The sequence below is a fragment of the Nerophis lumbriciformis genome, linkage group LG02 (genome assembly GCF_033978685.3).
Source record: "Nerophis lumbriciformis linkage group LG02, RoL_Nlum_v2.1, whole genome shotgun sequence".
In the NCBI taxonomy this organism is placed as follows: domain Eukaryota; kingdom Metazoa; phylum Chordata; class Actinopteri; order Syngnathiformes; family Syngnathidae; genus Nerophis; species Nerophis lumbriciformis.
In genome coordinates this window covers 11,322,501-11,347,387 of record NC_084549.2, presented here as the reverse complement: position 1 = coordinate 11,347,387, position 24,887 = coordinate 11,322,501, and the positions used below count along the sequence as shown (strand labels likewise).

The window sequence follows — 24,887 nt, the reverse complement described above, 5'->3', positions numbered from 1 at the left end:
AAAAACACTTTTTTCCATGGATAACATGACATCATCGCGCCAAGTGCGTGCTCTTTCAGTCAATTAGTGCACATATATGCAGCCCGGCCCCCGGCCAAAGTTTTTTTTAATTGTAATTTTAGAGAATTCATCTGAATGTGCATTAACTATTTTTGTTCAAAATTGTTAGAAATGCTATGCACATATTATATACATATATACATATACATACATACAGTACATACACATATATACATGCACATATTATATACATAAATACATATGTATGTACATAGATATATACATATACATATATACATACATATATACACATATATACATGCACATATTATATACATAAATACATATATATACATACAGTACATACACATATTATATACATAAATACATATGTATGTACATAGATATATACATATATATATGTATACATACATATATACACATATATACATGCACATATTATATACATAAATACATATATATACATACATATATACATATACATACATACATATATACATACATACACACACTTATATATATCCATATACACCTATATACACATATACATATATATACACATATACATATAAACATACATATATTCATATATACAGTATGTATATACACACACATACATATATATATATATATATATATACATGTATATATATATATATATATATATATATATACATATATATATGTATATATATATATATACATATATATATATATATATATATAAAATAAATACTTGACTTTCAGTGAATTCTAGCTATATATATATATTTATTTTATATATATATATATATATATATATATAAAATAAATATATATATATATATATATATATATATATATATATATATATATACATATATATATATAAAATAAATACTTGACTTTCAGTGAATTCTAGCTATATATATATATTTATTTTATTTTATATATATATATATATATATATATATATATATATATATATATACAAATATACAAATACTGTATATACAGACCTTATTTTTAGCCCAATGCAGCCTCCCAGTCAAAACGTTTGGACACCCCTGACCTCGAGGCAGTCCGGCTGAGTCCGCTCTGAGCGCTGGACTGCTTGTTTCCCTGCCAAGTGTTTGCAAATGGATGTGACTTCCCGCGCAACAAAAGGTATCAAAATACGGCACATGAATCTGTACTCGCTACTACGGACGGACGGAATTCCGTACCCATCCCAAGTTCAGGCCCCGTTTAAGCACCGGTTTCGTTTGTAAAGTATCGGTTGAAATAATAATAATAATAATAGATTTTATTTGTAAAAAGCACTTTAAATTGAGCAAACAACCTCAAATTGCTACAGTGTATTAAAAAACAAAAAAACAAATATAATACAAATTTAAAAAAATAAAAACTATCCATCCATCCCATCCATTTTCTACCGCTTATTCCCTTCGGGGCCGCGGGGGCGCTGGAGCCTATCTCAGCTACAATCGGGCGGAAGGCGGGGTACACCCTGAACACCTCATCGCAGAAAATAAAAACTAGAACAGCCTAATAGCTAAAACTAGTATGCATATATCTAACAAAAGGCTTTTTTAAAAAAGAAAGCTTTTTAAGCCTTTTTTAGAAGCATCCACAGTCTGTGGTTCCCTCAGGTGGTCAGGGAGAGCGTTCCACAGACTAATTATTTGTGGTAAAAAATGTTAATGTTACCAACAGGTAAGGCAAAAGGGATAATTACCCCGACGCCCATGCCACAGCACAGTTGTTGGGAAGCGTTGTCGTCATAAAGATAAAAGAACTGCAAGAAAGTGAATCAGCGCAATGTTATCGTCATTATCTGCCCAGCGCTCCTTGCCCTATGCGGGCTCCCTCTCCCCCCCCTCTCTACCTCTTTCTCTTTTTTTCCAGCCAGGCTGCAGGCCAAAAACACAAATATTGTTTTTGGTTGCGATCTGGCCCCGAGATTCACACGGCGCTTGCGTCAGCGTGTACGTGCGGGCGAGGAAAGCCTCGTTTTCTCTCTTTTCTTTTCTTTTTTTTTTTTTGTATTACAAATGAGCTGTTTGAATGAAATGCGGTGAGGAAATAACAAGATGGCGATGATATCAGCAAGCCGGGGGTGAATGAGTGGAGCACTCAAGGAGGTGGGGGACATGTTTGTTTGGGTGAAATGGTATTCCTGGACTAATTTCCTCCCGATAAGGATCTTACAGCTCCTCGTGAAGTGTTTTATCTGTGCAAGAAGGGAAGTGGCTCCTCTCGCTGAGACAATCGATTTCAGACACGGGGTTAGCTGTGAATCACACTTTCTGCTTTGTAGAAGTTTTCTATTTGCATGGAGGTAATCAATGCCACGTATTAACCATGCACGCTCACTGCAGCCTGCATGGACTTTCACCTTCTCTGATGGTTTTTTTGGGGGGGGGTTTCCTCTCCAGACGCTGCTGCAATGTCTGGTTCTTCCACCTAACATCATCCACTGGTGTTCGCCGTGTCGGGGGGCATTGATTTTTACTGCTCTGCACTCCCCGCCTCTCTCTCTCTCTCTCTGGTTTAACAGTTGATTAGTCGTTGTGTTAAGACGCCAAGGGACAGCCCCGCCTGCTTTAAGGAGATGAGGTGGGCTTTTATAGCCCTTTCTCCTCTGAGGACGATGAGGCGTATACATTATGTCCACGGGAATGGAGCACCAGTCGTTTAGGGCCAGGATTCACACCAACAAGTAAATGTGTTTTTTCTCTAGCATATTTCCTTACACAGGGGTCCTTTACTCTACTTCAGAGGTGACCGACTATGAACAATATTCGGTTTTTGATGTCATTCTGAGGAGAATATGTAGTCACACAAATTAAAAAAAATGTTTCACAAACTCAAATTTTTTTTTTAAAACTCAAAAAAATGTTTCATGAAATTCAAAAAATGTTTCACAAACTCAAACATTTTTTTTGAGTTTGTAAAACATTTTTAACAAACTCAATGTTTTTTTTTTTTTTTCACAATCTCAAAAAAATGTTTCACAAACTCAAAAAATGTTTAAAAAACTAAACAATGTTTCACAAACTCAAACATTTTTTTTGAGTTTGTAAAACATTTTTAACAAACTCAACAATGTTTTTTTTAATTTTTTTCACAACCTCAAAAAAATGTTTCACAAACTCAAAAAATGTTTAAAAAACTAAACAATGTTTCACAAATTAAAAAGAAAATGTTTGCCAAACTCAAAAAATGTTTCACAAACTCAAAAATATGTTTCAAATATTAAAAAATGTTTCACAAACTCAAAAAAATGTTTCACAAACTCAAAAAAATTTTACAGACTCAAAAATGTTTAAAAAAGTCAACAATGTTTCACAAATTAAAAAGAAAATGTTTGCCAACCTCAAAAAATGTTTCACAAACTCAAAAAAATGTTTCACAAACTCAAATAAATGTTTTACAAACTCAAAAATATGTTTCACAAAGTCAATTAAAAAATGTTTCACATATACATTTTTTTTTCACAAACTCAACAATGTTTCACAAACTCAAAAAAATGTTTCACAAACTCAAAAAAATGTTTCACAAAATCAAAAAAATGTTTCACAAACTCAAAAAAATGTTTCACAAAATCAAAAAAATGTTTCACAAACTCAAAAATATGTTTCAAATATTAAAAAATGTTTCACAAACTCAAAAAAATGTTTCACAAACTTAAAAAAATGTTTTACAAACTCAAGAAAATGTTTCACAAACTCAAAAAAATGTAACAAACTCAACTACGTTTCACAAACTCAAAAAAATGTTTTACTAACTCAAGAAAAGGTTTCACAAATTTAAAAGAAAATGTTTCACAAACTCAAAAATTGTTTCACAAACTCACATGTTTCACAAACTCAAAAATATGTTTCAAATATTAAAAAATGTTCACTGACTCAAAATGTTTTCACAACCTCAAAAAATATATATTTTTTCACAAACTCAACAATGTTTCACAAACTCAAAAAAAAAGTTTCACAAACTCAAAACAATGTTTTACAAACTAAAGAAAATGTTTCACAAACTCAACAACGTTTCACAAACTCAAAAAAAAGTTTCAAAAACTCAAAAAAATGTTCCATAAACTCAAATAATGTTTCACAAACTAAATTTCACAAACTCAAAAAAAAGTTTTACAAACTCAACAATGTTTCACAAATGAAAAAAAAAAAAGTTTCACAAACTCAAAATGTTTTTTCACAAACTCAAAGAAATGTTTCAAAAACTCAAAAAAATGTTTAAGAGACAACATTGTTTCACAATTTTTTTATTTTTTTCCAAAAACTCAAAAATATGTTTTACATACTTAAACATGTTTTGCAAACAAAAAAAAAGTTTCACAGACTCAAAAATGTTTTACAAACTCAAAAAAAAGTTTTACAAACTCAACAATGTTTTACACATTTTTTTTCTTCCACAAACCCAAAAACATGACAAGGGACAGCCCCGCCTGCTTTAAGGAGATGAGGTGGGCTTTTATAGCCCTTTCTCCTCTGAGGACGATGAGGCGTATACATTATGTCCACGGGAATGGAGCACCAGTCGTTTAGGGCCAGGATTCACACCAGCAAGTAAATGTGTTTTTTCTCTAGCATATTTCCTTACACAGGGGTCCTTTACTCTACTTCAGAGGCGACCGACTATGAACAATATTCGGTTTTTGATGTCATACTGAGGAGAATATGTAGTCACACAAATAAAAATAAAAAGTTCACAAACTCAAAAAAATGTTTAACAAACTCAAAAAAATGTTTCACGAAATTCAAAAAATGTTTCACAAACTCAAACATTTTTTTTGAGTTTGTAAAACATTTTTAACAAACTCAACAATGTTTTTTGTTTTTTTTCACAACCTCAAAAAAATGTTTCACAAACTCAAAAAATGTTTAAAAAACTAAACAATGTTTCACAAACTCAAACATTTTTTTTGAGTTTGTAAAACATTTTTAACAAACTCAACAATGTTTTTTTTTTTTTTTTCACAACCTCAAAAAATGTTTCACAAACTCAAAAAATGTTTAAAAAACTAAACAATGTTTCACAAATTAAAAAGAAAATGTTTGCCAAACTCAAAAAATGTTTCACAAACTCAAAAATATGTTTCAAATATTAAAAAATGTTTCACAAACTCCAAAAAATGTTTCACAAACTCCAAAAAATTTTACAGACTCAAAAATGTTTAAAAAACTCAACAATGTTTCACAAATTAAAAAGAAAATGTTTGCCAACCTCAAAAAATGTTTCACAAACTCAAAAAAATGTTTCACAAACTCAAATAAATGTTTTACAAACTCAAAAATATGTTTCACAAAGTCAATTAAAAAATGTTTCACATATACATTTTTTTTTCACAAACTCAACAATGTTTCACAAACTCAAAAAAATGTTTCACAAACTCAAAAATATGTTTCAAATATTAAAAAATGTTTCACAAACTCAAAAATATGTTTCAAATATTAAAAAATGTTTCACAAACTCAAAAATATGTTTCAAATATTACAAAATGTTTCACAAACTCAAAAAAATGTTTCACAAACTCAAAAAAATGTTTCACAAAATCAAAAAAATGTTTCACAAACTCAAAAAATGTTTCACAAAATCAAAAAAATGTTTCACAAACTCAAGAAAATGTTTCACAAACTCAAATAATGTTTCACTAAATCAAAAAAAAGTTTAAAAAACTCAAAAAAAGTTTCAAAAACTCAAAAAAAGTTTCACAAACTCAAAACAAATTTAACAAACTCAACAATGTTTCACAAACTCAAAAAAAATGTAACAAACTCGACTACGTTTCACAAACTCAAAAAAATGTTTTACAAACTCAAGAAAAGGTTTCACAAATTAAAAAGAAAATGTTTCACAAACTCGAAAAATGTTTCACAAACTCACATGTTTCACAAACTCAAAAATATGTTTCAAATATTAAAAAATGTTTCACAAACTCAAAAAAATGTTTCACAAACTCAAAAAAATGTTTCACAAAATCAAAAAAATGTTTCACAAACTCAAAAATATGTTTCAAATATTAAAAAATGTTTCACAAACTCAAAAAATGTTTCACAAACTAAATGTTTTTTTTTTTAACAAACTCAAACATGTTTCACAAACTCAAAAAAATGTTTTACAAACTCAAGAAAATGTTTCACAAACTCAAAAAAAATCTTTCACATATAAATTAGTTTTTTCACAAACTCAACAATGTTTCACAAACTCAAAAATTTTTTTTCACAAACTCAAAAAAATGGTTCACAAAATCAAATTTTTTTTTTCAGAAACTCAAAAAAATGTTTCACAAAATCAAAAAAATGTTTCACAAAATCAAAAAAATGTTTCGCAAAATCAAAAAAATGTTTCACAAACTCAAAAATGTTTCACAAATTCAAACATTTTTTTTACAAACTCAAACATGTTTTACAAACTCAAGAAAATGTTTCACAAACTCAAATAATGTTTCACAAAATCCCAAAAATGTTTCACAAACTCAAAAAAAAGTTTTACAAACTCAACAATGTTTCACAAATGAAAAAAAGAATGTTTCACAATGTCAAAATGTTTTTTCACAAACTCAAATTTTTCTTTCAAAAACTCAAAAAAATGTTTAAGAGACAACAATGTTTCACAATTTTTTTTTTCTTCCAAAAACTCAAAAATATGTTTTACATACTCAAACATGTTTTGCAAACAAAAAAAAGTTTCACAGACTCAAAAATGTTTTACAAACTCAAAAAAGTTTTACAAACTCAAAAAAAAGTTGTACAAACTCAACAATGTTTTACACATTTTTTTTCTTCCACAAACCCAAAAACATGACAAGGGACAGCCCCGCCTGCTTTAAGGAGATGAGGTGGGCTTTTATAGCCCTTTCTCCTCTGAGGACGATGAGGCGTATACATTATGTCCACGGGAATGGAGCACCAGTCGTTTAGGGCCAGGATTCACACCAGCAAGTAAATGTGTTTTTTCTCTAGCATATTTCCTTACACAGGGGTCCTTTACTCTACTTCAGAGGCGATCGACTATGAACAATATTCGGTTTTTGATGTCATACTGAGGAGAATATGTAGTCACACAAATAAAATAAAAAGTTCACAAACTCAAAAAAATGTTTAACAAACTCAACAATGTTTTACAATTATTTTTTTTTTTTTCACAACCTCAAAAAAAATGTTTCACAACCTCAAAAAAATGTTTGCCAAACTCAAAAAAAATGTACAGACTCAAAAATGTTTAAGCAACTCAACAATGTTTCACAAATTAAAAAGAAAATGTTTGCCAAACTCAAAAAATATTTTCACAAACTCAAAAATATGTTTCAAATATTAAAAAATGTTTCACAAACTCAGAAAAATGTTTCACAAACTCAAATAAATGTTTTACAAACTCAAGAAAATGTTTCACAAAGTCAATTAAAAAATGTTTCACATATACATTTTTTTTTCACAAACTCAACAATGTTACACAAACTCAAAAAAATGTTTCACAAACTCAAAAATATGTTTCAAATATTAAAAAATGTTTCACAAACTCAAAAAAATGTTTCACAAACTCAAAAAAATGTTTCACAAAATCAAAAAAATGTTTCACAAACTCAAAAAAATGTTTCACAAAATCAAAAAAATGTTTCACAAACTCAAGAAAATGTTTCACAAACTCAAATAATGTTTCACTAAATCAAAAAAAAGTTTAAAAAACTCAAAAAAAGTTTAAAAAACTCAAAAAAAGTTTCACAAACTCAAAACAAATTTAACAAACTCAACAATGTTTCACAAACTCAAAAAAAATGTAACAAACTCGACTATGTTTCACAAACTCAAAAAAATGTTTTACAAACTCAAGAAAAGGTTTCACAAATTAAAAAGAAAATGTTTCACAAACTCAAAAAATGTTTCACAAACTCACATGTTTCACAAACTCAAAAATATGTTTCAAATATTAAAAAATGTTTCACAAACTCAAAAAAATGTTTCACAAACTCAAGTAAATGTTTCACAAACTCAAAAATATGTTTCAAATATTACAAAATGTTTAACAAACTCAAACATGTTTCACAAACTCAAAAAAATGTTTTACAAACTCAAGAAAATGTTTCACAAACTCAAAAAAAAATCTTTCACATATAAATTTGTTTTTTCACAAACTCAACAATGTTTCACAAACTCAAAAAAATGTTTCACAAACTCTAAAAAATGTTTCACAAAATCAAAAAATGTTTCACAAACTCAAAAAAATGTTTCACAAAATCAAAAAAATGTTTCACAATCTCAAAAATGTTTCACAAATTCAAACATTTTTTTACAAACTCAAACATGTTTCACAAACTCAAAAAAATGTTTCACAAACTCAAAAAAATGTTTTACAAACTCAAGAAAATGTTTCACAAACTCAAATAATGTTTCACAAAATCCCAAAAATGTTTCACAAACTCAAAAAAAAGTTTTACAAACTCAACAATGTTTCACAAATGAAAAAAAGAATGTTTCACAATGTCAAAATGTTTTTTCACAAACTCAAATTTTTCTTTCAAAAACTCAAAAAAATGTTTAAGAGACAACAATGTTTCACAATTTTAAATTTTTTTCCCAAAACTCAAAAATATGTTTTACATACTTAAACATGTTTTGCAAACAAAAAAAAAGTTTCAGACTCAAAAATGTTTTACAAACTCAAAAATGTTTTACAAACTCAAAAAAAAGTTTTACAAACTCAACAATGTTTTACAAATTTTTTTTCTTCCACAAACCCAAAAATATGACAAGGAAAGGAAACAAATGTTTCAGAAATTTAAAAAAAATGTTTTCACAACCTCAAAAAATGTTTCACAAACTCAAAAATATGTTTCACATATTAAAAAAATGTTTCCCAAACCAAAAAGTTTCACTGACTCAAAATGTTTTCACAAACTCAAGAAAATGTTTCACAAACTCAAAAAAAAAGTTTCACATAAATTTTTTTTTCACAAACTCAAATTTTTTTTAACAAACTCAAGAAAATGTTTCACAAACTCAAATAATGTTTCACAAAATCAAAAAAATGTTTCACAAACTCAAAAAAATATTTCACAAACTCAAAAAAATGTTTCACAAACTAAAAAATGTTTCACAAACTCTTTTTTTTTTTTTAACAAACTCAACGTTTAACAAACTCAAACATGTTTCATAAACTCTAAAAAATGTTTCACAAACTCAAAAAAATGTTTTACAATCTCAAGAAAATGTTTCACAAACTCAAATAATGTTTCGCAAAATGAAAAAAATGTTTCACAAACTCAAAAAAATGTTTCACAAACTCAAAAAATGTTTCACAATTTCAACATTTTTTTTTTTACAAACTTAACGTTTCATAAACTCAAAAATGTTTCACAAATTCAAAAAAATGTTTCATTAACTCAAAAAATGTTTCACATACTCCAATTTTTTTTTCACAAACTCAAAAAAATGTTTAAGAGACTACAATGTTGCACAATTTTATTTAATTTTTTCACAAACTCAAAAATATGTTTTACATACTCAAACATGTTTCGCAAACAAAACAAAGTTTCACAGACTCCAAAATATTTCACAAACTCAAAAAAAAGTTTCACAAGCTCAAAAAAATGTTTAACAAACTCAACGATGTTTTACACTTTTTTTTTTCCACAAATCCAAAAATATGACAAGGGACAGCCCCGCCTGCTTTAAGGAGATGAGGTGGGCTTTTATAGCCCTTTCTCCTCTGAGGACGATGAGGCGTATACATTATGTCCACGGGAATGGAGCACCAGTCGTTTAGGGCCAGGATTCACACCAGCAAGTAAATGTGTTTTTTCTCTAGCATATTTCCTTACACAGGGGTCCTTTACTCTACTTCAGAGGCGACCGACTATGAACAATATTCGGTTTTTGATGTCATACTGAGGAGAATATGTAGTCAGACTGAACTGAGGCGTACAGTATTTGAAAATAAAAGCATAGAACTCTTCAAAGTAATTGCAGGGAAATCATGAACACTAAGCAGGGGTTTGTTGCAATGTTCCAAGTGGCAGCTGCTTGGAGTTAACGCTTAAATGCTTCCAAGTGGTGGTTTTATTTAGGTGCTGCTGTTTTGGTGAGCAGCGTATGAAGGGAATTTACTGCCAAAACTCCACAAACTCAAAACATTTTTTCACAAACTAAAAAAAATGTTTCACAAATTATAAAAACGTTTCACTAACTAAATTTTCTTTTTTCTTTTTTACAAACTCAAAGAAATGTTTCACAAACTTACATTTTTTTTTCACAAACTCAAAAAATGTTTTCACAAACAATATTTCACAAACTCAAAAAAATGTTTCACAAACTCAGAAATGTTTCACAAACTCAAAAAATGTTTCACAAAATCAAAAAAATATTTCACAAACTCAACATTTTTTTTTACAAACTCAAAAAAATATTTCAAAAACTCAAAAAAATGTTTTACAAACTTAAGAAAATGTTTCACAAACTCAAAAAAAGTTTCACAAAATCAATTTTTTTTTTTTCACAAACTCAAAAAATGTTTTACAAACTCAAAAAAGTTTCACAAAATAAAAAAAAAAAGGTTCACAAACTAAAAAAAATGTTTCACAAACTCAAAAAATGTTTCACTAACTCAAGAAAATGTTTCACAAACTCAAATAATGTTTCACAAATTCCAAAAAATGTTTCACAAACTCCCAAAAATGTTTCACAAACTCAACAATGGTTCCCAAACTCAAATTTATTTTTCACAAACTCAAAAAATCTTTCACAAACTAAAAAAAATGTTTCACAACCTCAAAAAATGTTTCACAAACTCAAAAAAAAGTTTCACAAAATCAAATTTTTTTTCACAAACTCAAAAAATCTTTCACAAACTAAAAAAAATGTTTCACAACCTCAAAAAAAGTTTCACAAAATCAAAAAAAAGTTTCACAAACTCAAAAAAATGTTTCACAAACTCAAAAAATGTTTCACTAACTCAAGAAAATGTTTCACAAACTCAAATAATGTTTCACAAATTCCAAAAAATGTTTCACAAACCCTAAAAAATGTTTCACAAACTCAACAATGGTTCCCAAACTCAACATTTCTTTCCCACAAACTCAAAAAATGTTTCACAAACTCAAAAAAATGTTTCACAACCTCAAAAAATGTTTCACAAACTCAAAAAAATGTTTCACAAACTCAAAACAATGTTTCGCAAAGTCAAAAATGTTTTACAAACTTCAGATATGTTTCACAAAATCAAAACATGTTTCACAAAATCAAAAAAATGTTTCACTAACTCAAAAAAATGTTTCACAAAATCAAAGAAATGTTTCACAAACTCAATTTTGTTTTTCACAAACTCAAAAAAATGTTTCACAAACTCTAAAAATGTTTCACTATCTCAAAAACATGTTTCACAAACTCAAGAAAGTGTTTCACAAACACAAAAAATGTTTCATAAACTCAAAACAATGTTTTACAAACTCAAAACAATGTTTCACAAACTCCAAAAGATGTTTCTCAAACTCCCAATTTTTTTTCACAAACTCCAAAAAAAATTTTCACAAGCTCAAAAAAATGTTTCACAAACAACAATATTACACAAACTCCAAAAAATGTTTCACAAATTTAAAACATGTTTCACAAACTCAAATTTTTTTTTCAAAAACTAAAAAAAGCTCAAAAAAATGTTTCACAAACAACAATATTTCACAAACACAAAAAATGTTTTACAAACTCAAGAAAATGTTTCACAAACTGTGAAACTGTTTGTTTTACAAACTCAAAAAATGTTTCACAAAATCAAAAAAATGTTTCACAAACTCAAAAAATGTTTCACAAAATCAAAGAAATGTTTCACAAGCTCAAAAAAATGTTTCACAAAATCAAAGAAAAGTTTCACAAGTTAAAAAAAATGTTTCACAAACAACAATATTTCACAAACTCAAAAACATGTTTCACAAACTCAAAAACATGTTTCACAAACTCAAAAAATGTTTCACAAACTCAAAAAAATATTTCAAAAACTAAAAAAAGCTCAAAAAAATGTTTCGCAAACAACAATATTTCACAAACACAAAAAAATGTTTTACACACTCAAAAAATGTTTCACAAACTCAAAAAATGTTTCACAAAATCAAAAAAATGTTTCACAAACTCAAAAAATGTTTCACAAAATCAAAGAAATGTTTCACAAGCTCAAAAAAATGTTTCACAAACTACAATTTTTCCCACAAACTCAAAAAATGTTTCACTAACTCAAAAACATGTTTCACAACCTCAAAAAAATGTTTTACTAACTCAAATAATTTTTCACAAACTCAAAAAATGTTTTTACTAACTCAAAACAAAAATGTTTAACAAACTCAACAATGTTTTACAAAAAAAAGTTTCACAAACTCAACAACGTTTCACAAATTTTTAAAAAATGTTTCAATATCTCAGTTTTTTTTTCAAAAACTCAATTTTTCCCCCCCAAAATCTCAAAAATATGTTTCACATACTGAAACATTTCGCAAACAAAAAAAAGTTTCACAGACTCAAATGTTTTACAAACTCAACAATGTTTCACAATTTTTTTTTTCACAAACTCAAAAATATGAACGAGTATGAACAATATTCTGTTTTTGATATCATACTGAGGAGAATATGCAGTCAGACTGAACTGAGGCGTACACTATTTGAAAATGAAAGCATGGAACTCCTCAAAGTAATTGCAGGGAAATCATGAACACTAAGCAGGGGTTTGTTGCAATGTTCCAAGTGGCAGCTGCTTGGAGTTAACGCTTAAATGCTTCCAAGTGGTGGTTTTATTTAGGTGCTGCTGTTTTGGTGAGCAGCGTATGAAGGGAATTTACTGCCAAAACTCCACAAACTCAAAAAAATGTTTGACAAACTCAAAAAAATGGTTGACAAACTCAAAATAATGTTTTACACACTCAAAAATGTTTAACAAATTAAAACAAATGTTTCACAGTCAACAATGTTTGACAAACTGAAAAAAAATTATTCACAAACTCAAAAAAAATGTTTCACAAACTCACAATGTTTAACAAACTCAACAATGTTTCACAAATTAAAAAAAAAAGTTTTACATGCCCAAAAAATGTTTTACAAACCAAAAAAATGTTTAACAAACTCAACAATGTTTCACAAATAAATAAAAAAATGATTTACTAACTCAAAAAAATGTTTTACAAGCTCAAAAAAAGTTTAACAAACTCAGCAATGTTTCACAAATTAAAAAAAACGTTTCACAAACTCAAAATGTTTAACAAACTCAACAATGTTTCACAGATTTCTACAAATGTTTCACAAACTCAAAAAAATGTTTCACAAACTCAAAATGTTTCACAAACTCAACAATGTTTCACAAATTTTAAAAAGTTTCACAAACTCAAAAAATGTTTAACAAACCCAACAAAATCTTTTACAAACTAAATTTTTTTTTTTTTAAACTCAACAATGTTTCACAAATGTATGTTTCACATACTCAAAAATGTTTCACAAACTCAAAACAAATGTTCAAGAAACTCTACAATGTTTCACAAATTTAAATAAATGTTTCACAAACTCAACATTTTTTTTCACAAACTCAAAAAAATGTTTCACAAACTGAAAAAATATTTAACAAACTCAACAAAATGTTTAACAAACTCAACAATGTTTTACAAATTAAAAAAATATGTTTTACAAACTCAAAATGTTTAACAAACGCAACAATGTTTCACAAATTTAAAAAAGTTTCACAAACTCAAAAAATGTTTAACAAACTCAAAAATATGTTTTACAAACTAAAAAAAATGTTTACCAAACTTAACAATGTTTCACAAATGAAAAAAAATAAAAAATTAACAAACTCGATAAAATGTTTCACAAACTCAAAAAATGTTTCACAAACTCAAAAATGTTTCACGAACTCAAAATATGTTTAACAAACTCAACAATATTTCACAAAAAAAAAGTTTCACAAACTCAAAAAAATGTTTAACAAACTTAACAATGTTTCACCAATTAAAAACATTTTTCACATACTCAAAAAAATGTTTAACAAACTCAACAATGTTTCAAAAATTAAAAAAAAAAAGTTTCACAAGCTCTAATTTTTTTTCACAAACTCAACAATGTTTCAGAAACTCAAACATGTTTCACAAACTCAAAAAATGTTTCACAAGCTCAAAAAAATGTTTCACAAACTCAAAAAGATGTTTTACAAACTCAAATTTTTTTTTTCACAAAATCAATTTTTTTTTTCACAAACTCAAAATATTGTTTTGATTAAATGTATTTACAAGTAGATAAACCATTTTCTTCAAGTATGGGAAATGTGCTTATATTTTTGACATATGAGGTGTGTTAAGAAGCGCAGTCTCAATGCATTGCGCCGTGCACTGTACACGTATTAATGACAGGCTACATTCACAGTCAGTCCCATTATCATGTGTTTTATGAGTAATAGCAAACAAGTACTGGTAGTAACACAAATTAATGAATGTATGGGAAACACGTCTTAACCTCTTTGCTTTAGTAAGTTAAAGATTCATAGCCTCACTTTTTGGGCTTCCCACTTGTAAATAGTAGAGTGGGAAGCTGTGAAAACCAAGCGGCATTGAACACATCAGTGAACAACAACAATGAAGGGGAACAAGGGTCGTCTGTATTCACTATGTAAGGAGACCAAATTGATCTAAAAGGAGACTAAGGGCAGGAAGTAAAAAGGGTGTTGCAGCAAAGTGGAGATGTGGGAGTACAATACAACAAATGCAGCTATCGATTCTTTTGGGAATTCAGTAATTTAGCGATTATATTTTTTTAGTAATCGAGTAATCAAATAAAACACTTTATAGCCTCAATGTGTATTTTAGGGAAAAATATAAAATAAACAAAACATTTTTTCATAACCTTAATCAATAATTTTACCTTCAATTGACCTTTTTTACATTTGATTGACGTTATTTTACTTTCTATTTACATTACATTACCTTCTGTTTACCTTATTTTCTATTTACCGTCTGTTTATCTTACTTTGACTTCTATTTACTCTATATTGACCTTGCTTTACCTTCTATATATATATATATATATATATATGTATGTGTGGGAAAAAAATCACAAGACTATTTCATCTCTACAGGCCTGTTTCATGAGGGGGGGTTCCCTCAATCATCAGGAGATTTTAATGGGAGCATTCACATACCATGGTTTATATAGGGCACAGAGTGGGTGGGTACAGGCTGGCCTAGGGGCGTGGTGATTGGCTCATGTGTTACCTAGGAGGTGTTTCCGTCTGTGGCGGCATGCTGTTACAATTTCGCTGCGCTTGTTGAGGGATGACAGGTCTGGACGGTAAATAATAAACAGTTTCTCTTTCAAGCATAGGTTGCATCTTTTATTACCACTATTGTAAGGTGTGCTGGATGCAAGAATTTGCCATGTTATTGAATATTCAACATTATTGTCTTTGAGGTCCCAAATGTGTTTGCTGAGTTCTGTGGTATTCCGCAGGTTTTGGTTCCTGAAAGAAGCCTTGTGATTGTTCCATCTGGTTTTGAATTCTCCCTCGGTTAATCCTACATATGTGTCGGATGTGTTAATGTCCTTGCGTATTACCTTAGATTGGTAGACAACTGATGTTTGTAAGCACCCCCCGTTGAGAGGGCAATCAGGTTTCTTTCGACAGTTACAGCCTTTGTTGGTTTTGGAGTCGCTCTGTCCGGGGGCCGACGGCTCATTTGCAATTGTTTTGTTGTGGTTTGAGATGATTTGTCGTATATTGTTCATACAGCTGTAGCTCAATTTAATGTTGTTCTTGTTGAATACTTTTCTTAGGGTGTTGTCTTTGGGAAAGTGTTTGTCAATCAGATTGAGGAATTTGTGTCCAATGTTAGTTGAGACGTTTTTGCTGTATGGGGGGTTGTACCAGATGATGTCGTTTCGTTTTCTGTTCTTTTTTGGCTGGTTTCCTGGCGTGGGTTCATAGGTGAGGGTGAAATTGTATTCGCTTTCATCAAGGGCTTTTTGGTACGGGGGGGTTGCTTGGTCAAATTCAGCTTTGCTAGATGACAGCATCGATAGCCTTTTATTAATTCCGGTAGGTATTCTTTTCGTGGTGGTGGGTGGGTGGTTGCTGTCATGGTGCACGTATTGGAGTGTTGTGTTGGGTTTCGTGAATGGTTGGTAGCTGTTATTTCTCAGGTTGAAAGTGACGTCAAGTGTATATATATATATATATATATATATATATATATATATATATATATATATATATATATATATATATATATATATATATATATATATGTATATATATATATATTTAAATATTTAAAATATTTAAAATATATACAATATTTAATATATATATTTAACTTATATTTATCTTCTTTTATTTTCTCTTAAATGTTTACCTTATTTTCTATTAACCTTCTGTATATCTTACTTTGACTTCTATTTACTCTATATTGACCTTGCTTTGCCTTCTATATATATATATATATATATATATATATATATATATAGTATATCAATATAGTTAGTATGTATGTATAATTTATAATAAATATTATTTAAAATATACAAAATATTTAATATATATATTTAACTTATATTTACCTTCTTTTATTTTCTATTAACTTTACCTTATTTTCTATTTACCTTCCGTATATCTTACTTTGATTTCTATTTACTCTATATTGACCTTGCTTTGCTTTCTATATATATATATATATATATATATATATATATATATATATATATATATATATATATATATATATATATATATATATATATATATCCATCCATCCATCCATCCATCTTCTTCCGCTTATCCGAGGTCGGGTCGCGGGGGCAGCAGCTTAAGCAGGGAAGCCCAGACTTCCCTCTCTATATATAATATATATATACAAAATATTTAATATATATATTTAACTTATATTTACCTTCTTTTATTTTCTATTAACTGTTTACCTCATTTTCTATTTACCTTCTGACTTTTATTTACTCTATATTGATTATCTATCTATCTATCTATCCATCTATCTATCTATCTATCTATCTATCTATCTATCTATCTATCTATCTATCTATCTATCTATCTATCTATCTATCTATCTATCTATCTATATATATATATACATATATATACAATTTATAATAAATATTATTTAAAATATATAAAATATTATATATATATATATATATATATATATATATATATATATATATATATATATATATATATATATATATATAAAACTTATATTTACCTTCTTTTATTTTCTATTACCTTTATCTTTTATTTACTGTCTTCTTTTTCTGTTTACCTGTTATTTCCCTTCTATATTTGCCTTCCTTTACCTTTACCTTCTTTTACATTATTTTAACAATTTTTTAGCGTCTTTTACCTTTCATTCACCTCCAATTGACCTTATTTTACTTTCTATTGGCCTTCTTTTACCTTCTATATTTCTTTCACATACATGCAAATTACCTTATTTTACCTTCTATTTACCTTGTTTTACTTTCTATACATCTTCAATTTACATGCAATTGACCTTATTTTACCTTGTATTTAACTTCTTTTACCTTTTATTCATCTTAAATGACCTTCTATTTACCTTATTTGACCTCACCTTCCTTTACTTACTTCTACCTTCAATTTACCTTCTGTTTACTTTCTATTTAACTCTTGCTTTCTTTGACCTTCTTTTATGCGGTCCATATTTTACAAGTTTGTTTTTTATTAGTTCCGCTCATTAAACAATGAATTAAAGCAACATAAAATAAACCCAAGCTTTGTTTTACCTCAATTACTGGATGAACGGCTGCACCCATTGTAGAAAACAGTACCTATTTGCAGAAGCTGACATCAAGTGCTCACCCGTTTCCTGCAATATGACTTAGTAGTTCATTGCTTGGCTCTGTAGTTGTTTGCGCCGCGTGTGGAGCGTGCCGCTCAATCGTCTCACGTCCCCAGTGTCTCCCACTCAGTGTTGCAAGTGAATAGGATTGCAGAACCCCACTCGGGTGTTCAAGTGCTCTTCATGGAGCTCTGCATTCTTTCACCGTTCGACTCATATATTTATTGACGTACCTCTCGTATTGAATCATCTCCAGTAAATACAATGAATGCATTCCAGAAGGAACTATATTGTCCTGCACTCTCGCTCTTAATCGGGTCCAGCGGTGCATGTTCTAGGTGGTTAATATCAGCCTTAATAGGCTTATGTGTGCAACATAGACCCCCGTAAATTACATTTGTCCGCCACACCTGCTTGCCTCCTCCTCCTCCCGTATGTTTGTCTCTACCCTCCCCCTTTTTACGGCCTCTTCTTTTTTTGGACACGCTCCAAAACCAAACCTTCTTTCCCACAAAGCGGCCGCTGCCTCGCGGGGAATAAATGAGCAAGAAAGTGTGAGGATATACGATAAGAACTGACCACGGGGTCAAGAAAGGTGTCCATGTCAATGTAGCTTTCTAGCTCCTAGTAGTATTATTGTACGATGGTTGGACACAACTGCACTTTATTAACCATAACCCATGTGTATATATGATTCAAAAACAAAAAACTGTGCAAATATATACAGTACATGCATACTTGCCAACCTTGAGACCTCCGATTTGTATATATATATGTATATATATATATATATATATATATATATATATATATATATATATATATATATATATATATATATATATATATATGTATGTATATATATATATATATATATATATATATATATATATATATATATATATATATACATATATATATATATATATATTTATTTTATTATATGTATATATATATATATATATATATATATATATATATATATATATATATATATACATATACATATATATATATATTTATTTTATTATATGTATATGTATATATATATATATATATATATATATATATATGTATTTTATTATATGTATATATATATATATATATATATATATATATATATATATATATATATATATATATATATATATATATATATATATATATATATATATATATATGTATGTGTGGGAAAAAAAATCACAAGACTACTTCATCTCTGAGAGATGAAGTAGTCTTGTGATTTTTTTTCCCACACATACATATATTGCGCTCTACTACGGTATCGAGCACTATTTTTTGGATAACCTTATTAAGACATATATATATATATATATATATATATATATATATATATATATATATATATGTATATATATATATATATTTTATTATATATATATATATATATATATATATATATATATATATATATATATATATATATATATATATATATATATATATACATAAAATAAATACTTGAATTTCAGTGTTCATTTATTTACACATATACACACACATAACACTCATCTACTCATTGTTGAGTTAAGGGTTGAATTGTCCATCCTTGTTCTATTCTCTGTCACTATTTTTCTAATGCTGATGCTGCATTGATGTGTGGCACGCACAAAAGTGCTTTCATCAAATGCACTAGATGGCAGTATTGTCCTGTTTAAGAGTGTCACAACATTGCTGTTTACGGCAGACGAACTGCTTTACGGTATACAAAAACGTGACTGCTGTTGTTGTGTGTTGTTGCCGCGCTGGGAGGACGTTAATGAAACTGCCTAACAATAAACCCATGAGGACCTGAGTCCGCCTGAATTTCGGGAGAAAATTTGTCCCGGGAGGTTTTCGGGAGAGGCGCTGAATTTCGGGAGTCTCCCGGAAAATCCGGGAGGGTTGGCAAGTATGAGTACATGCCAAAAGTTTGGACACACCTTCTCCTCCTTCAATGTGTTTTCTTTATTTTCATGACTATTTACATTGTAGATCAGGCCTGGGCAATTATTTTGACTCGGGGGCCAAATTTAGAGAATAAAAATGTGTCTGGGGGCCGGTATATCTATTTTTTTTTCCGGAAAACTAATACAAAACCTCACAATAAAGTCTGATTGAATGCTAAAAATGTTATGACAGACCGCCTTAAAAACGGAATGGAATTTTAAATTTTTCTACGAACGATAAAACCCTGAATATTGAGGACATATGAACGTCACACCCCCTCTCAATCGACATATTTTACAATCAAGCCACACCCACACAGCTTGGTGCCTCGTCTGACCTGCTGTGACGTAGATTACCGTAGTAACTAGTAGAGTTGTACGGTATACGGGTATTAGTATAGTACCGCGTTACTAATGAATCATATTCGGTACCATACCGCCTCTGAAAAGTACCGGTCCGCCGCACCCTAAGATTTTTTGTTAAAATAAAGCCAATAATGCAATTTTTTCTGGTCCACTTTATTTAGAAAAGTACCAAAAAGTATCGAAATACACTAGTCACTAAAATATCATGCAAAAGTACAGATTCCAACCATAGAAATACTTTGTATAGTTCAAGACTTACGGTCATTAGAAAACATCACTGCACATCATAATGGCAGCTACACTTTCCATCTTAAAGATATAAAAAAATTATTTGGGAATGCCCGGCGGGCCAGATTGAAAAGCTTAACGGGCCGCATGTGGCCCCCGGGCCTTAATTTGCCCAGGTCTGTTGTAGATTGTCACTGAAGGCATCAAAACTATGAATGAAAACATGTGGAGTTATGTACTTAACAAAAAAAAGGTGAAATAACTGAAAACATGTTTTATATTCTAGTTTCTTCAAAATAGCCACCCTTTGCTCGGATTACTGCTTTGCACACTCTTGGTATTCTCTCCATGAGCTTTAAAAGGGTTTTCACAGAAAGGTGTCCCGTGAAAAACCGTCCGACCGGAACTCTCTAATAACTAAAGTGAATTATGTCAACTCACTACACCGGTAGTTTTTAGCGCTTCCATAGCGAGTTTACAAACTGATATAAGTTATGTATGGATATGGTTTGCCATAGTTTGAAACCAATTAAGTAGGCCTGTTCTTTTTTTATGTTATTAAACATTTAGTAATAAATCATATGTATTAGCAAAATAAATTCCCATTTTTTAATTATTTGTTTTAAATTTTATTTTTTTTATTTTTTTTAATTTTTTTTAATGACGATTAATTTTTAAATATATTTTTTACACTTTACTTGTTTGTTTTTATCACTTTTATGACATCCTGCTAAAATATTCTAAGCCAAGACTAAAAATGTGGAAAACTCAATAAAATAGAAAAAGTGTTAAAAGCAAGTGAGAGTAAAATGAATACATAAAATATATAATGTTATAATTTGTCATAGTAGTAAGTGGGCATATGACTTATTTGACATTCAAAAGTTGGTATTAAAAAAAAAAAAAAAAGTAATATATATATATATATATATATATATATATATATACTGTATAAAAAACAACTCTCTCTCTCTCTCTCTCTCTCTCTCTCTCTATATATATATATATATATATATATATATATATATATATACAGTACAGGCCAAAAGTTTGGACACACCTTCTCATTTCAATTAGTTTTCTTTATTTTCATGACTATTTACATTGTAGATTGCCACTGAAGGCATCAAAACTATGACACCTGTGAAGTGAAAACCATTTCAGGTGACTACCTCTTGAAGCTCATCGAGAGAATGCCAAGAGTGTGCGAAAAAGTAACCAGAGCAAAGTGAGGCTATTTTGAAGAAACTAGAAAATAATATGTTTTCAGTTATTTCACCTTTTTTTTGTTAAGTACATAACTCCACATGTGTTCATTCACAGTTTTGATGCCTTCAGTGACAATATACAATGTAAATAGTCATGAAAATAAAGAATTGAATGAGGTGTGTCCAAACTTTTGGCCTGTATTGTACATATATACAGTCATGGTCAAAATTTTACATACACTTGTAAAGAACATAATGTCATGGATGTCTTGAGTTTCCAATAATATCTACAACTCTTATTTGTTTGTGATAGAGTGATTGGAGCACATACTTGTTGGTCACAAAAAACATTCATGAAGTTTGGTTCTTTTATGAATTTACTGAAAATGTGCGCAAATGTGCTGGGTCAAAAGTATACATACAGCAATGTTAATATTTGCTTACATGTCCCTTGGCAAGTTTCACTGCAATAAGGCACTTTTGGTAGCCATCCACAAGCTTCTGGCAACCACTCCTCTTGACAAAATTGGTGCAGTTCAGCTAAATTTGTTGGTTTTCTGACATGGACTTGTTTCTTTAGCATTGTCCACACGTTTACGTCAGGACTTTGGGAAGGCCATTCTAAAACCTTAATCTTAGCCTGATTTAGCCATTCCTTTACCACTTTTGACGTGTGTTGGGGGTCTTTCTCCTGTTGGAACACCCAACTGCGCCCAAGACCCAACCTCCGGGCTGATGATTTTAGCTTGTCCTGAAGAATTTGGAGGTAATCCTCCTTTTTCATTGCATATAATAAAGTTTAAAGTTATTTAGCCTACTTAGTTGTCAGAATCATGTTGAAAAGGGTTTTAGTACTCTTGATAACAACTAGCCAGCTGAATTAGGGGAGTTTGAATAATACACAATGGTTGGTAACAAGAAACTGACCTGTTTATTCAAGGATAAACACAAAATAGACAAAATTATACATGACAAACAGAAATGGCATCATTGAACTAGGGCTGGGCGATATGGCCTTTTTTTAATATTGCGATATTTTAAGGCCATATTGCGATACACGATATATATCTCGATATTTTGCCTTAGTCTTGAATGAACACTTGATGCATATAATCACAGCAGTATGATGATTCTATGTGTTTTGATTGATTGATTGAGACTTTTATTAGTAGGTTGCACAGTGAAGTACATATTCCGTACAATTGACCACTAAATGGTAACACCCCAATAAGTTTTTCAACTTGTTTAAGTCGGGGTCCACTTAAATTGATTCATGATGCAGATATATACTATCAGATATATACTATCATCATAATACAGTCATCACACAAGATAATCACATTGAATTATTTACATTATTTATAATCCAGGGTGTGGAGGGGGGCGCCGGATGTAAGTGTCAGAGTTTGATATGAGAATAAATCTAAAGTTAAAATATAGGGTAGAAATGCACCCATTTGCAGGAAATGTAGTCTTGATTTTCAAAATTTTCTTTCAAGGCTTGCATGTCTACATTAAAACATTCTTCTTCATACTGCATTAATATATGCTACTTTTAAACTTTCATGCAGAGAAGGAAATCACAACTAAAAAAAATCACTAATTTTTTCATACGGTGTTGATGTGGACATTTTTGCCTCTGCATTTTGATGGTGTGGACGTGTGGCACCGAATGGAGATAAGCGTCTCGACAGACGTCACAATATTTGAACAATGATGACGAAAACTGTTTTCTCTGTCGTGTCCGTGTGTCGAAAATTGTTATGCGCTTATTTTTTTATTTGATTTTGTGCGTGGCATAGATTTGCTATGCGCAGAGGACGCTTAAACAGTGCGCAATTGCACAGGCGAGCACCTTAGAGGGAGCGTTGCTCGCACGGCTGCGCTAGCATCACAGCTAACGTTAGCCATGCTGCTACCTCTCTGCTCGGGGAGGACGTATACGTATGTGACGTATGACGTGACAGTATGTGACGCGTGTAAGAAGGTGCACTTGCTGTCTGTGAGAGGGAGACACAGGAAAGAGTGAGAAGAGTCTGTCGTGTAATGCCAGCAGCTAAAAGCAACTGCGTGAGATTTCACAGACCTGTGGATGTGTTGAAGGTGTGCTGGAAAATGCGGAACGAAAATTACTGAGCAGCAGAAAAGTGGAATGTATTATTTAAATAGGTGCGTTGGAAAACACGGACCGGAGTTTTTTTTTAAACTGGATCTGGATCGGCATTTTCCCATGCCTTGCCGATACGCAATTTTTGGCAAATATCGGCAGCCGATCCGATCCAAATATCCATTTCACCATGCTTGACGGTAGGAATGGTGTTCCTAGGATTAAAGGCCTCACCTTTTCTCCTCCAAACATATTGCTGGGTATTGTGGCCAAACAGCTCAATTTTTGTTTCATCTGACCACAGAACTTTCTTCCAGAAGGTCTTATCTTTGCCCATGTGATGTTTTTGACCAAAAATTGTATTATTTTAAAACTTAATTATGATTATGTCTGCATTTAAAAAATCACTTTGAGAGTGATGCTGACATACAGTATAGTTGCATTACACACATTATTATTCAGGCCGGTGTGGTCATTAATGAAGTTATTTGCATATTATGCACACTTAAAGCAGTGTCATGGACTCAGCAGGAGGCTGACTGAGCATCCGGCTGCTGATAACCTTTAGGAAGGACATAGTTCCTGCACACGAGCATGGAGGGAGGCACAGTAGCTGTATAAATATAATGTATATGTACATTTACGTCAGCGTGATGGTGGCTGGGTTGTAAAAGTCACACACTTTTCAACAGTTTGTCCTTTTCATCGCATTTAACGGCCTCCTTCTTCCATCCTCCCCTTTAGATCGCCACTTGACGACGGGGGTCAGCGAGGGACCACGCGTGAGGAATACATGAGGGGGGCGGGCTAGGGAGGGTGCAGCAGCGACCGCGCCAGCAAGCACCACCACCGCAAGGTCAGAGTTCACGCAAGCTCCTTATACAGCGGGGGGATTGTGCACGCTGTTCCCTCCTTTTCTTCCTCTTTCGCCTTGACTGTTTTTTTTTGTTGTTTTTTTTTTCGTCCTCCGTCCCCCCCTCTCCTCACTCCCCCCGTGTAAGTCTTTGAGAAGAGTTGGCACGCAAAGGCAAAGTGAGGGAGCAATGTGGCTGCTTTTGATTGGACCCTCCTGGGCTGCCAGCCGGGGAGGGACTGAGCAGCTGCTGTTTATGAGGAGCTGTGCAGGATCCTGTTTGGCTCTGTTAGGAGAGAAAAAACCAAAAAAAAAAAAAAAAAAAAAAAAAAAAGAC

At 30.5% G+C, this 24,887-nt stretch overlaps 1 protein-coding gene across 1 annotated transcript in view; it reads left to right on the top strand.

Moving 5' to 3' along the window:
- Window positions 1-24,887, top strand: part of zmiz1a (zinc finger, MIZ-type containing 1a) — a 564,484-nt gene that overhangs the window by 259,559 nt on the left and 280,038 nt on the right. Inside the window, exon 4 of the mRNA XM_061937708.1 lies at window positions 24,442-24,553. The gene's annotated coding sequence lies outside the window, so the exon portion shown is untranslated. The remainder of the gene's footprint in view (window positions 1-24,441; window positions 24,554-24,887) is intronic.